Source organism: Heterodontus francisci, chromosome 25, assembly GCF_036365525.1.
Source record: "Heterodontus francisci isolate sHetFra1 chromosome 25, sHetFra1.hap1, whole genome shotgun sequence".
Taxonomy (NCBI): Eukaryota; Metazoa; Chordata; class Chondrichthyes; order Heterodontiformes; family Heterodontidae; genus Heterodontus; species Heterodontus francisci.
Genome location: NC_090395.1, coordinates 28,981,343 through 28,998,556, shown reverse-complemented (window position 1 = coordinate 28,998,556; position 17,214 = coordinate 28,981,343). Strand labels below are relative to the sequence as shown.

Below are 17,214 nucleotides of genomic sequence, written 5' to 3'. Positions count from 1 at the left end.
TCACCCCAGGAATCTCTAGTGAACCTTTGCTGTAGCACCTCTATGACAAGTATATCCTTCCTTAAAAATGGAGACCAAAATGGCACAGAGGTGTGGTCTCATCAAAGCTCTATACAATTGTAGTAAGACCTCCTTATTCTTCTACTCCAATCCCCATGAAATAAAGGCCAACATGCCATTTGCTTTCCCTGTAAGAGTACACTCAGGTTTCTTTGAACATTGACGTTTGAAAATTTCACACTAATGTCATATTTACCATAGTACTGCAATCTCCTCTCATGGACACCACACACTAGAAGATGGTCACTTCACATGGTAAGAATTCTTTCTGAATAAAAAATAAGTTGTTCTGCAGGAAAACAGAAAGGGGTTTCTCTAAACACTGCCTTTAACCATATACAGATTGGAACTGAAAAACTGACTAGAAAAATTCAATAATGTGTTTTTTGCTTAGAGCAATATGTATTTTACACTAGAGACTATCTGGGATGCTGTGTGTGTCAGCACTTAGTACAGTAAATACAAGGCATCTGATCTAATGTTAAAAATAGAAGTCAAAGTTTAATTTATTTAACGGAGATCAGCAACTACCAAGTTAAGTGGTGTGGCTACCAGACCAAAACTAATAGCAGTAGCTTCTGGGAAATGTAATGGGGTTGGGGAGAGTTTGGAATTTGCCTAGGAATACCCTGCTCAAAGCAAATATGGAACATCACAGATTAGCAGGAGTTAAGAGTCACCAGATGAGGTTCAGTTGTAAATTAATTTCACCATATTAAATGAGGACTGAATAATTCAATAGTCAGACAACCTTAAAAACCTAAGTCTTTGTCACATGTTCACACCATCATAAATTTACTGTCATACTGCATTGTTCTGAAATTAAAATGCCAGACTGCATCACAGTAGTAAGATGAATTAAGAACAATTATTATGTATCCCTTAAGTGAATTTATGAGGTCACCTGAACCATTCAACGGAGTTACTGCCTTATAATTTACTTTCGAGGTTTCAGTTATCCTGTATGTACATAGAGCAGCTAGAAAACCATTTACTGTTGAGATACGCATATTGTTACAAGTGGTTTCTTTTTTTTGTTAAATTATGGGGATTTGTATTTTGAAACTGAAAACATTCCATAGATGCTGGAACTTTGGGTTTTTTTAATAAAAGAGATCAGAAGGTCTTTTGGGCAGAGTTAAAAGAAAACCCCTTACTGGAAGGCACCTGTCTTCAGATAATTACCCAGCAGAGTTTTTTTTGGGACTTGGGGAAAGATGTTTACAAAGAAGTGACAGGTCAAGACTTATATGGGGTCAGAGGCTTGAGTCTTGTGACATTGTTTTTGGTTTCGCTTTGGACAGTGAGTTGGTGATACGAAGTGATGAAAAAAAAAAGGACAGTTGGAAAAAACTCGCCAAAGGAGCAAACCTCACCTCAGCTTGTTCCAACACTGAAAAGCCAGCCAGCTTTCCAGCTCTGAGAAGCAAGTGTAAGAAACAGACTGAAACTGTTGCTGCATTTTTCCTGGAAAGCCTGCCCAAACTAATCTTCAACGTCGCCAGACAAGAACTGCTCAAGAAAGTTCTCAGTGACAGCCGTCTACGCGTACTTGGGATGCCAAACCAAAACAAAGGACTTGACATCTTCCCATATCATTTTTTTTCTTCAAGAATTAGCAAGTATCTGGCTGAAGTATTCTTTTTGTCTTTTTTTTGGTAACAGAGCTCTAAGGAGTAATTCTCTTTTTTCGGTTCACCAGTATGTGTTTGTGCGCGCACGCGCGAGGAGCCTAAAGTAAAAAGGGAACTTCTACTTTTCAGTCTATGTGTTTATGCTTTACTTTGTTACTGGTTAAGACTTGTGTTATAATAAACTGATAATCTTGTTGTCTATTAAAGATATTCTGGGATAAAAATAGAGTCTATGATTCACCCTATCGGTAAATGGGGAAAAATTTAAATATATGTGTTGTGACCTGTGGAGAAGTGGAACTAGAAAAACAGCGCACTCCTCCCACCTCAGTCATAACATATAACTGGGAATAACCCAACGCCAACAACGTACAATTGTAAGTGGGGTAAAAATAATTGAAAAGAGGAAAGGTAAAACAAAAAACAGGTTTCTTGTGCCGATTAAAGTTTACCGGAATGTCTTTATCAGTTGCTGCGACCTTTCCTGGGGAAGGAGGATGTATCCCTGCGTGATTTGAATAACTTAACCAAGGTTAGCCTAAAGGATTTGGCAGAACTGTTGGTGTTAAGAATTAAAACAAGGAGCTAAGAAAGCAGACATAATTGAAGCAATTTGAAATTGGAAGACAGTGGCAAACCAGAGGGTAGTACAGTTGAATTAGCTAAAATTCAGTTACCCATAAAGCAGCTTGAGCAGGAACAGGAAATGGAAAAACTTTAGCTTCAACAGGAAAAAGAAAAAGCAATAGAATTGAAAAAATCTGAGCTTGAAAGAGAATTGACAACGCAGAAGTTTGAATTTGGAAAAGAGAAAAGGGGGAACAAAAAAAAAAAAAGAGCATTTCATAGAGAAAGAGGAGGAAGGAAATTCAAAGTTAAAAAGTTAGAACTAAGACAAAGGGATGGTCTTGACTCCAGCAAAAGTTCTGATGAGGAAAGATCTGGCTCCAGCCCAGGACCCAGTGGAGAGCTGTTTAAGTTTGTGGAAGCCCTCCCCAAGTTTGAGGAAAGAGACATTTTTCATTTCTTTTGAAAAGATAGCCAGAGAGATTAAGTTGCCGAAGGAAAGCTGGACATTGCTTATGCAAAGCAGGTTGATAGGCAGAACTCATGAAGTTTAGACCATGTTTTCTGAGGGGGGAAATCTACAGATAATGAGATGGCAAAAAAAGCTACTCTTCCTGCTTACGAGTTGGTCCCTGAAGCTTACCAGCAGAAATTTCAGAACCTCCGGAGACAGCCTGGGCAGACTTATATAGAATTTGAGGGTAAGTTAATTTTGATCGTTGGATACGGGCACTAAAGATGGAAGCCACATATGAGAACCCTAGGGAAATAATTCTCCTGGAAGAATTTAAAAATTCACTTCTTCCATTAGCAAGAATTCATGTAGAGAACCAGAAAGTTTCAACGGCCAGAGAGGCAGTGGAAATTGCTGATTACAAGCTCAAACCCTTTGTCTTTCACCCCTACAAACCGGAGAAGGATAGAAGCTAGGAAGGTGAGAGGCAGGCAAGTAGCCGGGTACATGGAGGGACAGCTGGGAATGCCCCGGGATTTGCTCCTCAGACCAGAAAGGAAGATGCTGAGGGTGGAAGTGAGGTCCGAAAGCCTAAATGTTACCATTGTCACAAGGTGGGACACCTTCGTGCAGAATGCTGGAAGTTGGGAGGTAAACCCATGGGACTTATTGGAGTACACAAAGCCAATGTAGAGAAAAGGGCCCTGACCGAGAGTATGACAGATCAGGTTGTAGCTGACTGCAGCCGCAAGGCCAAGTACAAAAACCGCTGTGAGTGCTGGGGATGTGAACAGGATACCTGAGAGTTATAAGGAATTCTTGTCAAAATAGTAACTCCTTATCCTTCAAACTCTTTTGCTGGGGAAAGGCATAACTTTTCCACCAGAGTGCACTGAATACCATGGTTTTAGTGAATGATATTGGCGAAGAGTATATACGCGTACCTTTGTATCGGATGCACCTAGAGTGTGACCTAATGTCTGGAATGGTAACTGTAGTTATCTATACTTTGCCTGTAGACAGAGTTGATCTACTCCTGGGGAATGATTTGGCCGGAGCGAAGGAAGGAGCTACTCCAGTAGTCACGGAAAAACCAAATCAAGCTAAAGAAACAGAACAGTTGCAGGAAAAGGTTCCAGGAATTTTTCCTTCATGTGTAGCAATCCGAACAATGGCTAAACAAGTTCCATTGCTGGAGGTAAAATTGGCACAGATAGCCAAATATCTGAAACTTTCGTAATTTAGATATTCCGAAGGAAATGTTTAATAAGTCTTCTTTGATCAAGGCTCAGCAAGCCGATCCAGAGTTAAATGAAGTGGCACAGTCAGATCTAACAGAAGTGGAGGCAAAGGGAGGTCCAAAAGGCTACTCTAATAAAGGTGGGATTCTGATGAAGTGGAGACCTCCTCACAAACCTGCAGACGAAGAATGGACAGTTGTTCACCAGGTGGTGGTACCACCAAAGTACTACCAGGACCTAATAAGAATGGTCCATCAAATTCCTATAGCGAGACATGTGGGGATCCGGAAGACCCAATCACATATAAGTCGACATTTTTACTGGCCAGGTCTTTCCAAGAACGTGGTGCAGTTTTGTAAAACGTGCCATACGTACCAGATTGTGGAAAAACCACAACCCGACACAAAACCGGCACCCCTAATTCCCATACCAGTTTTTAGCGAACCATTTAGAAGGGTGTTGGTAGACTGTAGGACCTTTACTGAAAACAAAAGTGGGACACCAAAAAAACTCACCATTATGGGTATGGCTTCTTGGTTCCCAGAGGCCATTCCCTTGAGAACAATTTCTGCTAAGGTAGTGGTAGAAAAGTTAACTAAGTTCTTCACTAGATATGGATTACCAAGATTCAGTCGATCAAGGTTCCAATTTTATGTCTAAAACATTTCAGCAAGTTCTGGGTAATTTGGGGATAACAGTTAAAGTCTTCAGCATATCACCCACAGACACAAGGAGCTTTAGAAAGGTACATCAGACCCTCAATGATGATTAGGGCATACTGTCATGAATATGCCCATGATTGGGATAAAGGTCTAGAATTTGTTTTGTTTGCCACCATGGATTCACCTAACGAGTCTACCAGTTTTAGTCCTTTTGAATCAGTTAATGGACATAAGAGGTCCTCTAAAACTAATTAAAGGTTTTTAAGAACAGAGGGACGAATCTTCTGTGCTAGATTATGCCTCCGTGTTCTGGGAACGACTCACGAGAGCCTGCAAAGTGGCTTGGGAACACCTTAAAGCTTCCCAAACAACCAAGAAATGGACAGACAAGCATGCCAAGACCCGAACATTTCAACCAGGGGATGAGGTGTTAGTATTACTGCCTTTACAGGGTGAACCGTTGAAAGCATGGTTCAGTGGTCCATATAAAGTGGTCAAGAGAATTGGTAAATTATTTGATTTGACATCCCAGATCACCGGAAAAAGAATCGGTGGTGTCATTTCAATGTGTTGAAGCAAAATCATCGCCGGGAGAAGGATAAGCAAGCAGGTAGTAGCAAGAGTGAAGGATGAAAGACATAGCGAGAATGAGGCAGAAGGAGGCCTAGACAATTCTCAAACGACATAGCATACAAGGCTTTGGGCCAAGTACTGGAAAATGGGATTAGAATAGTTAGGTGCTTGATGGCCGGCCCAGACACGATGTTTCTGTGCTGTATAACTCTGACTCCTACACTGAATTGTTAGGGAGATTGGACACTGCTTTCATATTTAGATGCAGAACAACAAGACGATCTAACAAGGCTACTCACAGCATTTAAAAAAGTTGTAGATGCAAGGGAATCCTTTCTTATAAAAACAGTATCCTTATTGCTTAAGTCCAGAAAAACAGACCCAGATAAAAGCAGAAATCCAATACATACTGGAAAACTCCCTAATTGAGCCCAGTCAAAGCAGCTGGAGTTGCCCAGTCATGTTAATACCTAAACCTGATGGTTTAAGTAGACTCTGCATAGACTACAGAAAGGTTAATGCACTAACAAAGACAGACTCCTACCCAATACCTCGCTTGGAAGACTGTACTGAGAGTGGGCGGTGCCATGTTTCTTACAAAAATAGATTAATGGGATACTGGCAGGTTCCTTGAACACCCCGAGCTAAAGAAATATCAGCATTTGTCACACCAGACGGTCTTTTCCAATACCGAGTGATGCCATTCCAGCTTAAAAAAATGCCCCAGCCACTTTTCAGAAACTAATGAACCAAGTCACAGCCAGTGTTACTGTCTGAGTGGTTTACCTTGACAATGTGCTGGTATACAGAGACACTTGGAAAGACCACTTGAAACAACTAGAAGCTCGGTTTAGAAAATTACAATCCGCTGATAAACCTTGCCAAAAGTGAATTTGCAAAAGCCACAGTAACCTAACTTGGGCATATAGTAGGGCAAGGACAAGTGCTGTCAAGAACAGCAAAAGTATGAGCATTGGTGGAGTTCCCTACCCCTAAGACTAAGCAAACAATTATGAGGTTTTTGGGGATGTGCGGTTTCTACCACAAGTTTGTACCAAATTTTAGCACTATAGCTGCTTCACTGACAGATCTGCTACAAAAAAAAGAAAACTAAGCAAGTGTGGTCAGGGGATGGCCAAGTATCTTTTGAGAGGCTGAAAGCCATTTTGATTAATGAACCAGTGTTGGCTGCTCTAAATTTCACTAAGCCCTTCAAGGTAGCAATTGATGCTAATGACCTGGGAGTTGGTGCAGTCCTGTTACAAGATGATGAATCCGGTATAGTGGGATACTTTTCCAAAAAGCTAAATTGACACCAAAAAAAAATTCAACTGTGGAAAAAGAAACCCTAGGTTTATTATTGGCTCTTAAGCATTTTGAAGTCTACGTCTGCCACGACTACAGAGACACTGGTGTATACTGATCATAACCCCTAGCCTTTGTGGAAAAATTCAAAAACCAGAATGCCAGACTATTCCGATGGAGTTTACTATTGCAACCTTATCACAAAAATTATTCACATTTCGGGCGAAATAATGTAATTGCAGATGCTTTATCTAGAATCCAACTTTGCTTCGAGTTATCCGAGCACAAAGCAGAACTGTATTAACTGCAGGTAAAGAATGAATGAGAATGAATGTGTAAATGTGCTTTAAAATTTTTCATCTTCTGTTTTTCCATACTTTGTAATGAAACACAGTTTAAAATGGTGTTTCATTCCTCCAAGGGTGGAAGTGTTACCAGTTAAAGGCTAGCTACCCGACCCGAACCCAATGACGTGTCGAGTTCGGGTCGTGTCGGGCCGGGTCCAGCCAGACACACACGGTAAGTGCTCTGTCGGTAAGTACTGAAATTGAAAAAAAAAAACTTACCTGAGCTGGGAGTCCGGGATGAAACTGAGTCTGCGCAGTGAGCAAGTGACTTCACTATGACGTAATCACGCATGCGCTGCAGCTTGAGTTGGAAGGGAAGTAAAAGGATGGTCGGTTCAGGTCGAGTCGAGCCAGGATCGGGTCAGGCTCAGCGCGAAATCGGAGGGACTTGAACCAGGTCAGGCTTGGGTCCACTGTGGTTCAGGTCGGGTTCTTTTTCGCGACCTGAGCAGGCCTTTATTACCAGTGCCTCCCTTTCTGGTTAAATTATGAGGATGTGTGTTTTAAACCTGAAAAAGATTCCATAGATGCTGGAACTTTGGTTTTTTTTTAAAAAAAAGGTAAGGTGGTCTTTTGAACTGAGCTAAAAACAAGCCCTTACCGGAAGGCACCCGTCTTCAGATGATTACCCAGTAAGGGTGTTTTTTGTAAACATCTTTCTCCAAGTCAAAGAAGTGACAGGTCAAGATTTATATGGGGTTAGGAGGCTTGACTCTTGTGACATTGTTTTTGGTTTGCTTTGGACAGCAAGTTGATGATATGGAAAGTTAAAAAAGTTGGAGAAAACTTGCCTAGGGAGCAAACTTCACCTCAACTTGTTCCAGGGCTTTGAAAAGCCTGCCGATTTTCCATCTCTTTGAGAAGTGTAAGAAACAGACTGAAACTGTTACTGCATTTTTCCTGGAAAGCCTGCCCAAACAAATCTTCAACATCACCAGACAAGAACTGTTCTAGGAAGATCCCAGTGACAGCCGTCTACATGTATTTGGGATAACATTGTTCCATATCTTCTTTTTTCTTCAAGAATTGGCAAGTATCTGGCCAGAGTATTCTTTTTGTCTGTTTTTTTGTAATGGAGCTCTGAAGAGTAAATCTCTTTTTTTTTCAGTTAACCAGTGCATGTATATCGATGCGTATGTGCGTGTGCAAGGAGCCCAAGGTAAAAAAAAAAGAACTTTTATATTTCAATCTGTTTATGCTTTACTTCGTTTCTGGTTAATACTTGTTTTATAATAAACTGATAATTTTGTTGTTTATTAAAGAAACCTGGTTGGTGTATTTTATTCTGGGATAAAAATAGAGTCCATGATTGACCGTATCGGTAACTGAGAAAAAATTTAAATATATGTTGTGACCTGTGGAACTAGAAAAAAAAACAGTTCACTCCTCCCATCTCGGTCGTTACAATATGTGGATGACAGAATAACTAAAACACAACCAAAAATAGAGCAGATCCTTTACCATTCAATGCCCAAAAGCAAGTTCTCTAGATTGAACTGTACAGCACACAATTTGGTTTCCTGCAGATCGGACACAGTACTCATGAGAAAATGATTGTGACTAAAAGGGAACATCTAATGGGATGTTAAAAATAAAAATACACATTCATTTAGAACTGGCAAAGAGCTAGCCTGGATCCTATTCTCTATACAAGATCCTCTGCCCCAACTCCAACACTTTCACAGAAGCAAGAAAATGGCAATACAAAAGACAGTACATCTCCTCCGCTTCAGGTATCACAAGATGTGTGACTGTCTCTCAGAAAAGAGAGGCTAAACTCTTCGCAGTCAAGTCCAAATGAAATTCCCCTGAATAATCACCTTAGTTCTCAAAACTGACATGCCATTAGATTAATGTATGCTTCTGTAAATACCACTTTATAAATACCACCAATATGCAAACCAACACATGATCTTTACTTTTAACAAGAAAACAAACAGGAATATTCTGAGAGCAGATAGGACCTTCCAGCAACTAATCCAATTTCCCAGAAAGTAATACAGTTCAGAACAATAAATGGCAGATTACATTTTGGGGGGGAGGGGGGTGTTGGAGAAAGAAAGGAGAGAGATCAGGAATGATGTTAGAGTTGTGTTTCTAGGAAGCCTTAAGTTATGGGTTACGTAGCTTAGGGGTTACTTTCTGCTAGAGTTTAGTGGATTACATTTGACAGACAAATGATACCATTTGTGGGGGGGGGGGGGGTGGTTGTGGGAGAGGGCAGGGAAAGACTTTTGCATTCATTTTTGTAAACTGTACAATAACTGGGCCTTAAAAAAAATTGCACTTGTCATTTAGGGCTTGAAGCCCTTTAAAAATGACGCCGACTGTGCATTGGCGCCGGATGTCGTTGCTGGCTCCTCCGCCCCCCCGTCATCGGGTTGGGGGTGGGGGGGGGGGGTCGCTGCCCCGGCCATGCTAATGAGCTGCCACATTTGGAATCGCAGTGGCTCTGCGACATGGTCCCCTTGTATGCAGGCCGCAAATTTTTCCGCCCGCCGCCTATTTTGGCATTGGGCTTTTAAAATGCAGCCCCACTTGTCCCAAATCCAATGTCTGTCAAATGTAATCCACTAAACTCTAGCAGAAAGTAACCCCTAAGCTACGTAACCCATAACTTAAGGCTTCCTAGAAACACAACTCTAACGTCTACTACTACCTCCATGTTATCAAAAAGCATAGCAATATCAAATAATCACAAGACCAAATGAGGAACCTATGCACTGGAACCCAACCTTCCAACTCCACTTGTGATACACCATAGGGGCCAATGCAAACCACGAACTGAACTCTTCCCTGCTTGTTGTGGGGGGGGGGGGGGAAGAATGAGAGGCTTTCTATGGAATTGAAGATGGCACATTTTTAACCATTCACATCTGGAAGCACACTCACTTCTGTCTCTCACCCTGCACTTGCCACCAACAAAACACGCCGATAAATGGAAAACTATGCAATATGTATTTTAACGTGGGTAAATTAGCCTAAAATGTAACAGGAAGCTTAGCAGCAGAAAGCCGCTAATGATAATGATATAAATGTGTCTCTGAAGCGTTTTTTAGTTATTGTTTTTGAATCATCACCTGCAGAATGGTCTCTCCTTTCTACTCTCAACAGATATAATTCTGAGAACTCCATTTTTCTCCTTCCACCAGACCCCAATTCCTGTTGGGGCAAAACGCAGTGGAGAGAAATTGTAGTATCAAATAAAATCTGGCACCTAGCCACGTTTGGAGAGATTAGCTCAGATTGGTCAAATCAGTATGCTTTAAGGAGCGTCAGAGGAGAGAGGGGTGCGGAGAGGCTGAGGGGTGGGGGGGGGGGGGGGGGGGGGTATGCCAGAGCTTGAGGCCCAGGCAGCTGAAGTTACAGCCATCAATGATGGAGTGATTAAAATCAAGGGTGTGCATGATCTCAAAATTGAAGGAGCACATAAATTTCAGATGGTTGTAGGGCTGGAGGAGGTTAGAGATAGGGAGGGGCAAGGTCAATATTTAAAAAGGAATATAATTTTATTAAGGCTTTGCCGGAATGGGAGCCAACATATGTCAGTGAGCACAGGGGTGATGGGTGAGCAGTACTTGATGCAAGTTACGATATGGGCAGAGGTTTGGATGAGTTCAAGTTTATGAAGAGTGGAAGATGGGAGGCTGGCCAGGAGAGCACTGGAATAGTCATGTCTAGAGGTATCAAATGCACGGATGAAGCTTAGGCAGGGACAAATCAGATGAGATTACAGAGGTAGAAATAGGCGGTCCTGGTGATAGAGCAGATTTGTGGCTGGAAACTCATCTTGGTGTCAAATTCAACACCAAGGTTGCAAACAGTCTGACTCAGCATCAGACAGTGACCAAGGAGAGGGATGGAGACAGTAACTAGAGAATGGAGTATGTGGTAGTTGAAGGAAATTTTTGCTCACCCAGGACTGGATTTCTGATAAGCAGAGTGACAAATCAGACAGTGGAGGAGTTGAAACAGAGCCGAGTGCCATCAGCGTACGTGAAACCCAATATCGTGTTTTCAGATGACGTCACCAAGGGGCAGCACGTAGTAACCCCCCGTACCATCATCATCAATTCTTTTCTCAAAAGTGTATATTTAATAAACTTCAGACAAGCTTGTAAATGGAGTTTAAAAACAAGAACTACAAAAAGATGTTAGGGGAGCCCAGACAGCAAGTTTGACTAGACAACTACTAATGATGGTACATATCATAGAGCTGCTTTTTTATGACATGTAAAGTCAAAAAGTCCATTCTAACCATCTTTATTGATTGTAATCCAGTTTGATTGTAGTCAGGTTTCGAACTAATGCCCCTGATGGGAACAGCAGCATTTTCCCTCCCCTACTTTTCTATCCTCCTGCCCTGACTCATGCAGCTGCACAGCTCCACAAGTGTTGGTCACTCTCTCTTATAATCATCCAACTGGCCATTCGTCATGTGTGAGCAAGTGAGTTTTGACAGGCTATTCAACCATTGGGAACTGGGCCTGACCTTGTCCCTACCACGCATCCAGCAAGGATTCCTGGAAAGTAATCAGGAGTGGAAACAGTGGCCAAATGTTCTCCTCCTGGCCAAGAAGTGCCGAGTCCAAATGTAATGGTTCAACCGTCACTTTGCATAAATGAACTACCACGGCACAGCCCAGGGAGCCGTATCCAAGGCCTGCAGGCCTGTCTTGGAAAAGACAGCATGTATTGGAGCAACTTAGGCAATGGAGCACTGCACTTGTTAAATAAACAAAAAACAGAAGCTAACTGCATCTCTAACAAATTTTTAAAAACAGGACTGACTGCCAGACTTCAACTGTTGACGGTCTTTGCCAGCAGAGTACACGGCTGCATCATCAACACCTTGGACATGACCACCTCAAATTTTCCTCAACTGGTTTTGATAGAAAAACATCTCCCAGTAAATCAGTGTCATGCCCTCACCAGCACACCAAACCAAATTTTCCTTCCTCTAAGCCTCCATGTTTCAATTAGGGAAATCAGCCACCCACTACAGAAAAAAAAATCATATAAAGACACAACGTCCCTTCAGAGTGTTTTGTCACATTATGACTAAAGTATCGTCCATGTGACCAACTCCCACTCTTAGCAATTTAAAAGGGCCTCCCTATCCCAAGGCATTAGTTCATTTTGCCCCTAAATTTCATGAAAAAGGGGTGAATATAGGAATTACTTGTACTTCTGCAAGAGCTGAGATTGTAGAACAGTATAACGTGTAGAGGAAACTTCTTGGAAGGGTAAATACAACCCTATGAGGCAAGTAGGTAATCCTTCTGTCTTCTACAAGCCACATCCTATGTATACCATGGAAGACTGACCAAGTAGTGAGGAGGAGCGATAAAGACTCCAGTCATTCAGACCGATCTACTAAATTAATCATCTTGCAGGTCAGCCAAATCCAAATATTTAGTGAGGGTATGTAAGTTACTCCACCTAACTGCCTCACATAAGTTGCCTATAGATAACTGTTTCAAGGATACCAGAGAAGGAACCGCTCCGTAATCCTGTTGGTTTCCTGGTGACTGAATATTACAAATCGAGCAAAACACCCGAACATTTAGAATTGTATGAAATAATCAAGGACAGATAGAATGAATTAGAAGAAAAAGGTGTTTTGCAAATTTAAGTTTTTGAAGTAACTGATTGAAGGAAATGCAGCAGATTTGGTACTTATGGATTTTCAAATGGCATTTAATAAAACACCTCAAATATTCAGGTGCATTCTATAAACATAGCAAGCAGTGTATCTCAGCGGGCAGGAAATAAAGAATTAGGGTTAATGGGTGTTGCATGAATTGAGGAAGGGTTAAAAGTGGTGTACCCAAAAATGTTAAGCACAAGAGCATAATTTGCTGACATAGGTAGGGTACTTGGCAAATAACGAAGTAGGTTATAAAAGGCTTCAGGACTTGGGCATGTTGGTATTAGCAGATGCAATTTAATCTGAAAGTGTGAAGTAAATCATTTTGAGCAAACAAAAGGAATGGCAGGGTACACAATAGAAAGACACGGAAAGCTGTGGGTGAAGAGACCTATAAGTCGTCAATTCACTGAAATTTTGAGTAAAAGTGATTAAAGACATTTTAAAAAAAGGGCCAATAGCACTCTGGATTTTGCAAATAGTAAAATGGAGTACAAAAACAAAGGGATAATTATATATTTGTACAATGCAATCATATCAGGGTGTTTGCAGTATTGATGCAACAGGATGATACAAGATTTAAAAAAAAGGAAAAATTTGAGACTGGGATTATGTGCATTGGGTCAGAGAAGGCTAGGAGAAGATTTTTTTAAATTATGCAAAGTCGGATGGGATGAGTCAAGACAGAGAATTTTCTCTGCTGGAGTAAGTCAGAAGAGGGGATGGCAATTTCAAATTGTCATCCCAAAAGCAAGGAAAGGAGAAATTTCTTTCTGCCGAGAGTAGTTGGAACATGGAATGCTTTCAGAGTAGCTGAGGCCACTGAATCTTAACGATGAGTGGACAAATATTTGAAGAGGAAATTACAGGGCCACAGAGAGAGATGAAAGTATTGAGATTAATTCTGGATTGGTTGAGCAAAGGGCTAGACAGGGCACGACAGTCTGAATACCCTCCATCTGTGTTGTAAACTTCTATGTCCAGTTACTTGGTAACCTGCAACTTGTTTACTAGCTTACCAAGAAACTTAAGAGTACAAAGATTTGGCCTACAGAATAAGCCACAATCCCTTTGGCATCTACTGGAATTTATAAAGGCTAAAAAAGGATCAGAAATCTGGTCAAAGGAATCAAGTTTTTTCTAAATACCACGACGGTCATACTACTTCTCCAGAGGCATCATAATTTGTTCTGTATCAGAATCTGAAAATATCAGAGGGGCCATTTATTTTAAATGGGTTAACAACTTTGCTAAAATTGCACACAGAGGAATTTGACTTGCTTTAGCTCTAGATGCGACTTCTCACAGTTGAAGCAGCAGTCAAGTTCCTGTAATATGGTATGTACCTGCTAGATGGCTGCCTGAGCAGTCTATTTACCATGAGCCTTCACAAATCTCAAATATGAATATATGCACATCCTGGATGAGTTGCGATTATGGATGGGGATTACATTAAAGTCTTTTCGCAGTCCCAAGACTGAATTGGAACACCCAACAGTGTCAGCCACAACCTTGAAAAACAAACCTAAGATAGCTTCAAAGGACACTGGCAAATGCTGATACGAAAAGGAGACATTCTTTAGAAGTATTGTGAGCAGGCAGTTGCTTGGTTTAAATCTATAATACTCAGTTTTTGTCTGTTCAGACTGTTTTGATGTTTAAGGAGTTCATCTGTTGGTGGATTTATTTGGCGGGTGGTGCCTGGCACACACGGAGGCATGAGATGCACGTGCAACTGCCAATGGTTGGTGTTGGTGACAACAGCGGAGCGAGGAGTTGGAGGCGAACAAGAATAGCTAAAGGTAAGGGGCTTCAAATAGCAAAGCTAATCTGGCTGGAGAGATTTTGCGCTAAAAATGAAGATTAATTTCACTAGATCTGAAAGAAAGAGTTTTAGGAAAGCGGTCGTGTGAATTAAGATACACCAGTGTTGATTCTATAAACGAAGATGATAACAGTCTATATAACCTCCAGAGTTTCTAACAGTCTAACTCCAGTGGGAATACCACCACACAAACTGACTCAAGGAAGAAGTTATAACGTTGCTACAAAACTTGAATCCTAAACAAAGACTTTGTAATGGAACAAGATTGGTAGTTAGGAAGCTGTTTTCTTTGATGATGTATGCTGAAATTATAACAGGAGATTTCAAGGAAATAGTGTTTATTCCTCGAATAATATTGAGCCAATCAGATGCAAACCTGCCTTTTCAGCTCAGGAGAAAACAGACTTTCCTATTCTATGACTATATAAAAAAAAGTCACAAGGCCACACTCGACAAAATTTATATTCCTAGGCCTATATTTACACAAGGACAGCTTTATGCAGCTTATTCCAGCTTTGATTCTGTTAATCTTTCACGCTGGAGATAATTAGAAATTTTGTATTTAAAAGCAGCACTGTTGCAATAAAGATACTAATTTGACAGCAAATGTTTTGCAGGTCTCTGCTACTATCTGAATAAATTACAGTAGTGTCACCATCTCAAACAATTTCTTGTAAAGGAATTTCTTCATTTCTTGGAGATTGACAGATAAGAGTGTCCTGACCTTTTGGGACACCAGGAAAGAACTCAATCTTTTTTTTTAAATGTCCCCTTTCTGACCCTGATTATGCAATCACTAAAGACTATAGCAGATATAGACTATGGTGTTTCAGTTGCTCAGACAACACCTAGACACTGCAGGGATTTAGCTCAACAAACAATCTACCTGGGTACCTTCTTTACTGGAGGGATAGAATTACTGCTGAGAGAAAGAGGGGTATTGGCAATACCTGCAGGCCATCGAGGGCATGAACTGCATGATCCATGCCCTAGTCTAGGTAACAGACCCCATCATGGTATATGCTACCTGAAACTCCAGCTAAACCAGAAAAAGCTGTTACTCTTGCCCATCTCTGGACCAGCAGCTTGGTGCCAGTGCAGACATTGTTGATTGTCGATTATTGTAAAAACCCATCTGGCTCACTAATGTCCTTTAGGGAAGGAAATCTGCCATCCTTACCTGGTCTCGCCGAAATGTGAATCCAAACCCACAGCAATGTAGTTGACTCTTAACTGCCCTCTAAAATGGCCTAGCAAGCCACTCAGTTGTACCAAACTGCTACAAAGTCGAAGAAAAGGAATGAAATCAGACAGACAACCCAGCATTGACCTAGGCACTAGAAACGACAATAGCAAACTCAGCCATGCCGACCCTGCAAGGTCCTCCTTACTAACATCTGGGGGCTTGTGCCAAAATTGGAAGAGCTGTCCCACAGAATAGTCAAGCAACAGCCCGACATAGTCATACTCACAGAATCATACCTTACAGACAATGTCCCAGGCAACACCATCCCAGTAGCTCCACTACTGACCGAGCCCGAAGGGAGATAGCTGATAGATTGGATCTGCGGCAGGTGGTGAGGGAACCAAGAGGGAAAAACCTACTTGACATCAGTACAAAAGACAAGGCCGAAGCATTTGCATCAATCTTCAGTCAGAAGTGCCAAGTAGATGGTCCGTCTCAGTCTCCTCCTGGAGATCCCCAGCACCACAGATACCAGTCTTCAGCCATTCCGATTTACTCCACGTGACACCAAGAAACAGATGAAGGCACTGGATACTGCAAAGGCTATGGGCCCTGACAGTAGTCCGGCGATAGTACTGAAGACTTGTGCTCCAGAACTAGCCACGCCTCTAGCCAAGCTGTTCCAGTACAGCTCCAACACTGGCATCTACCTGGCAATGTGGAAAATTGCCCAAGTCTGTCCTGTGCACAAAAAGCAGGACAAATCCAACCCAGCCAATTACCACCCTATCTGTCTTCTCTCCATCAACAAAGTGATGGAAGGGGTCGTTGACAGTGCTATCAAGCGGCACTTGCTCAGCAATAACCTGCTCACTGGCGCTCAGTTTGGGTTCTGCCAGAGCCACTCAGACCCTAAAATAAAAGCAAAATACTGCGGATGCTGGAAATCAAATAAAAACAAGAAATGCTGGAAATACTCAGCAGGTCTGGCAACATCTTTGGAGAGAGAAGCAGAGTTAACGTTTCGGATCAGTGCCCTTCTTTGGAACTGGCAAATATTAGAAATGTCAGAGGTTATAAGCAAGTAAAGTGGGGGTGGGGCAAGAGATAACAAAGGAGGTGGTGTAGATTGGACAAGGCCACAGAAAAGCTGACCAGAAGGTCGCGGAGCAAAGGCAAACAATGTTAATGGTGTGTTGAAAGACAAAGCATTAGAACAGATAGGGTGTTAACGGACTGAAGATTGAACAGCAGCAAGCACAAACATGAAAAAAAAAGTGGGTAAGCAAACTGAACAAACTTATGAAATGAAACAAACATACATACAAAAAAATGTAAAAAAGAAAAAAGAAAAGTAAAACGGGGGGCACTTCAGGCTCTGAAATTATTGAACTCGATGTTCAGTCCGGCAGGCTGTCGTGTACCTTATCGGTAAATGAGATGCTGTTCCTCAAACTTGCGTTGATGTTCACTGGAACACTGCAGCAAGCCCAGGATAGAGATGTGAGCATGAGAGCAGGGGGGCGTGTTGAAATGGCAAGCAACCGGAAGCTCAGAGTCCTGCTTGCGGACTGAGCAGAGGTGTTCCGCAAAGCGGTTACCCAGTCTGCGTTTGGTCTCCCCAATGTAGAGACCACATTGTGAGCAGCGAATACAGTATACTACATTGAAAATACAACAAGTAAATCGCTGCTTCACCTGAAAGGAGTG

General features: G+C 41.7%; 1 protein-coding gene across 4 annotated transcripts in view; it reads right to left on the bottom strand.

Annotated features, from left to right (window-relative positions):
* The window catches only part of nras (NRAS proto-oncogene, GTPase), an 84,970-nt gene that overhangs the window by 31,167 nt on the left and 36,589 nt on the right, over nt 1-17,214 (bottom strand). The window contains exon 1 of one of the 4 annotated variants that reach the window (XM_068057033.1): nt 257-277. The exons of the other annotated variants lie outside the window; for them this stretch is intronic. The gene's annotated coding sequence lies outside the window, so the exon portion shown is untranslated. Of the gene's footprint in view, nt 1-256; nt 278-17,214 lie in introns of those variants that run through there. 4 annotated transcript variants of the gene reach the window in all.